Source organism: Coregonus clupeaformis, unplaced genomic scaffold (assembly GCF_020615455.1).
Source record: "Coregonus clupeaformis isolate EN_2021a unplaced genomic scaffold, ASM2061545v1 scaf2999, whole genome shotgun sequence".
NCBI classification, from domain to species: domain Eukaryota; kingdom Metazoa; phylum Chordata; class Actinopteri; order Salmoniformes; family Salmonidae; genus Coregonus; species Coregonus clupeaformis.
In genome coordinates this window covers 4,996-9,990 of record NW_025536453.1, presented here as the reverse complement: position 1 = coordinate 9,990, position 4,995 = coordinate 4,996, and positions in this window count along the sequence as shown.

The window sequence follows — 4,995 nt, the reverse complement described above, 5'->3', positions numbered from 1 at the left end:
CAGCCCTGGGAGAGCAGCCAACGATCACAGGGCAGGGAGGTGTGTGGTGTCTACTTGAGTGTGTGTGTGTGTGTGTGTGTGTGCAAGTACTTGTAAGTCTGCATTTGACAGCGTGATTGTGGGTGGGTGTGTCTGTGTGAAGCCAGGATCAGTAACTCTATCAGAACATGTGTGAAGCCAGGATCAGTAACTCTATCAGAACATGTGTGAAGCCAGGATCAGTAACTCTATCAGAACATGTGTGAAGCCAGGATCAGTAACTCTATCAGAACATGTGTGAAGCCAGGATCAGTAACTCTATCAGAACATGTGTGAAGCCAGGATCAGTAACTCTATCAGAACATGTGTGAAGCCAGGATCAGTAACTCTATCAGAACATGTGTGAAGCCAGGATCTGACACATGTTCTGACACACCAGGGCTGTCCCCTTTGTGGTCACAAGGAAGTATCCTGACCCGACTCTGGTTCTACACTGGTGGTTACCAGCACAAGTAAGTATCCTGACCCGACTCTGGTTCTACACTGGTGGTTACCAGCACAAGTAAGTATCCTGACCAGACTCTGGTTCTACACTGGTGGTTACCAGCACAAGTAAGTATCCTGACCAGACTCTGGTTCTACACTGGTGGTTACCAGCTCAAGTAAGTTTCCTGACCAGACTCTGGTTCTACACTGGTGGTTACCAGCACAAGTAAGTATCCTGACCAGACTCTGGTTCTACACTGGTGGTTACCAGCTCAAGTAAGTTTCCTGACCAGACTCTGGTTCTACACTGGTGGTTACCAGCTCAAGTAAGTATCCTGACCAGACTCTGGTTCTACACTGGTGGTTACCAGCTCCCATTGAGTTCACAGACATAAGGTAGGCCTATATTAAATGCCATTAAAGAAATTAAGGTTTTTATGGAGTAATGTTTCATTACAACTCCATAACCATCTAAACAGTTTATGGCTATCCCGTTTCCTTAGTAACAACCCTGTTCCTGATCCATCACTACAGGGTGCTGTCTGTCTGATCCATCACTAAAGGGTGCTGTCTGTCTGTCTGTTCCATCACTACAGGGTGCTGTCTGTCTGTCTGTTCCATCACTACAGGGTGCTGTCTGTCTGTCTGTTCCATCACTACAGGGTGCTGTCTGTCTCTCTGTTCCATCACTACAGGGTGCTGTCTGTCTCTCTGTTCCATCACTACAGGGTGCTGTCTGTCTGTTCCATCACTACAGGGTGCTGTCTGTCTCTCTGTTCCATCACTACAGGGTGCTGTCTGTCTGTTCCATCACTACAGGGTGCTGTCTGTCTGTCTGTCTGATCCATCACTACAGGGTGCTGTCTGTCTCTCTGTTCCATCACTACAGGGTGCTGTCTGTCTGTCTGTTCCATCACTACAGGGTGCTGTCTGTCTCTCTGTTCCATCACTACAGGGTGCTGTCTGTCTCTCTGTTCCATCACTACAGGGTGCTGTCTGTCTGTTCCATCACTACAGGGTGCTGTCTGTCTCTCTGTTCCATCACTACAGGGTGCTGTCTGTCTGTTCCATCACTACAGGGTGCTGTCTGTCTGTCTGATCCATCACTACAGGGTGCTGTCTGTCTCTCTGTTCCATCACTACAGGGTGCTGTCTGTCTGTTCCATCACTACAGGGTGCTGTCTGTCTCTCTGTTCCATCACTACAGGGTGCTGTCTATCTCTCTGTTCCATCACTACAGGGTGCTGTCTCTCTGTTCCATCACTACAGGGTGCTGTCTGTCTGTTCCATCACTACAGGGTGCTGTCTGTCTGTCTGTTCCATCACTACAGGGTGCTGTCTGTCTCTCTGTTCCATCACTACAGGGTGCTGTCTCTCTGTTCCATCACTACAGGGTGCTGTCTGTCTGTCTGTTCCATCACTACAGGGTGCTGTCTGTCTCTCTGTTCCATCACTACAGGGTGCTGTCTGTCTCTCTGTTCCATCACTACAGGGTGCTGTCTGTCTGTCTGTTCCATCACTACAGGGTGCTGTCTGTCTGTCTGTTCCATCACTACAGGGTGCTGTCTGTCTGTTCCATCACTACAGGGTGCTGTCTGTCTCTCCCATCACTACAGGGTGCTGTCTGTCTGTTCCATCACTACAGGGTGCTGTCTGTCTCTCTGTTCCATCACTACAGGGTGCTGTCTGTCTGTTCCATCACTACAGGGTGCTGTCTGTCTGTCTGATCCATCACTACAGGGTGCTGTCTGTCTCTCTGTTCCATCACTACAAGGTGCTGTCTGTCTGTTCCATCACTACAGGGTGCTGTCTGTCTCTCTGTTCCATCACTACAGGGTGCTGTCTGTCTCTCTGTTCCATCACTACAGGGTGCTGTCTCTCTGTTCCATCACTACAGGGTGCTGTCTGTCTGTCTGATCCATCACTACAGGGTGCTGTCTGTCTGTCTGTTCCATCACTACAGGGTGCTGTCTGTCTCTCTGTTCCATCACTACAGGGTGCTGTCTGTCTCTCTGTTCCATCACTACAGGGTGCTGTCTGTCTCTCTGTTCCATCACTACAGGGTGCTGTCTGTCTCTCTGTTCCATCACTACAGGGTGCTGTCTGTCTGTTCCATCACTACAGGGTGCTGTCTGTCTGTCTGATCCATCACTACAGGGTGCTGTCTGTCTCTCTGTTCCATCACTACAGGGTGCTGTCTGTCTCTCTGTTCCATCACTACAGGGTGCCTTCTGTTTCTCTGTTCCATCACTACAGGGTGCTGTCTGTCTGTTTGATCCATCACTACAGGGTGCTGTCTGTCTCTCTGTTCCATCACTACAGGGTGCTGTCTGTCTGTCTGATCCATCACTACAGGGTGCTGTCTGTCTGTTCCATCACTACAGGGTGCTGTCTGTCTGATCCATCACTACAGGGTGCTGTCTGTCTCTCTGTTCCATCACTACAGGGTGCTGTCTGTCTGTCTGATCCATCACTACAGGGTGCTGTCTGTCTCTCTGTTCCATCACTACAGGGTGCTGTCTGTCTCTCTGTTCCATCACTACAGGGTGCTGTCTGTCTCTCTGTTCCATCACTACAGGGTGCTGTCTGTCTCTCTGTTCCATCACTACAGGGTGCTGTCTGTCTGTCTGATCCATCACTACAGGGTGCTGTCTGTCTCTCTGTTCCATCACTACAGGGTGCTGTCTCTCTGTTCCATCACTACAGGGTGCTGTCTGTCTGTCTGATCCATCACTACAGGGTGCTGTCTGTCTGTCTGTTCCATCACTACAGGGTGCTGTCTGTCTCTCTGTTCCATCACTACAGGGTGCTGTCTGTCTGTCTGTTCCATCACTACAGGGTGCTGTCTGTCTCTCTGTTCCATCACTACAGGGTGCTGTCTGTCTCTCTGTTCCATCACTACAGGGTGCTGTCTGTCTGTCTGTTCCATCACTACAGGGTGCTGTCTGTCTGTCTGTTCCATCACTACAGGGTGCTGTCTGTCTGTTCCATCACTACAGGGTGCTGTCTGTCTCTCTGTTCCATCACTACAGGGTGCTGTCTGTCTGTTCCATCACTACAGGGTGCTGTCTGTCTCTCTGTTCCATCACTACAGGGTGCTGTCTGTCTGTTCCATCACTACAGGGTGCTGTCTGTCTGTCTGATCCATCACTACAGGGTGCTGTCTGTCTCTCTGTTCCATCACTACAAGGTGCTGTCTGTCTGTTCCATCACTACAGGGTGCTGTCTGTCTCTCTGTTCCATCACTACAGGGTGCTGTCTGTCTCTCTGTTCCATCACTACAGGGTGCTGTCTCTCTGTTCCATCACTACAGGGTGCTGTCTGTCTGTCTGATCCATCACTACAGGGTGCTGTCTGTCTGTCTGTTCCATCACTACAGGGTGCTGTCTGTCTCTCTGTTCCATCACTACAGGGTGCTGTCTGTCTCTCTGTTCCATCACTACAGGGTGCTGTCTGTCTCTCTGTTCCATCACTACAGGGTGCTGTCTGTCTCTCTGTTCCATCACTACAGGGTGCTGTCTGTCTGTTCCATCACTACAGGGTGCTGTCTGTCTGTCTGATCCATCACTACAGGGTGCTGTCTGTCTCTCTGTTCCATCACTACAGGGTGCTGTCTGTCTCTCTGTTCCATCACTACAGGGTGCTGTCTGTCTCTCTGTTACATCACTACAGGGTGCTGTCTGTCTGTTTGATCCATCACTACAGGGTGCTGTCTGTCTCTCTGTTCCATCACTACAGGGTGCTGTCTGTCTCTCTGTTCCATCACTACAGGGTGCTGTCTGTCTCTCTGTTCCATCACTACAGGGTGCTGTCTGTCTGTTCCATCACTACAGGGTGCTGTCTGTCTGTCTGATCCATCACTACAGGGTGCTGTCTGTCTGTCTGATCCATCACTACAGGGTGCTGTCTGTCTCTCTGTTCCATCACTACAGGGTGCTGTCTGTCTGTCTGATCCATCACTACAGGGTGCTGTCTGTCTGTTCCATCACTACAGGGTGCTGTCTGTCTGATCCATCACTACAGGGTGCTGTCTGTCTCTCTGTTCCATCACTACAGGGTGCTGTCTGTCTCTCTGTTCCATCACTACAGGGTGCTGTCTGTCTCTCTGTTCCATCACTACAGGGTGCTGTCTGTCTGTTCCATCACTACAGGGTGCTGTCTGTCTCTCTGTTCCATCACTACAGGGTGCTGTCTGTCTGTTCCATCACTACAGGGTGCTGTCTGTCTCTCTGTTCCATCACTACAGGGTGCTGTCTGTCTGTTCCATCACTACAGGGTGCTGTCTGTCTGTCTGATCCATCACTACAGGGTGCTGTCTGTCTCTCTGTTCCATCACTACAGGGTGCTGTCTGTCTCTCTGTTCCATCACTACAGGGTGCTGTCTGTCTCTCTGTTCCATCACTACAGGGTGCTGTCTGTCTCTCTGTTCCATCACTACAGGGTGCTGTCTGTCTTATCCATCACTACAGGGTGCTGTCTGTCTCTCTGTTCCATCACTACAGGGTGCTGTCTGTCTCTCTGTTCCATCAC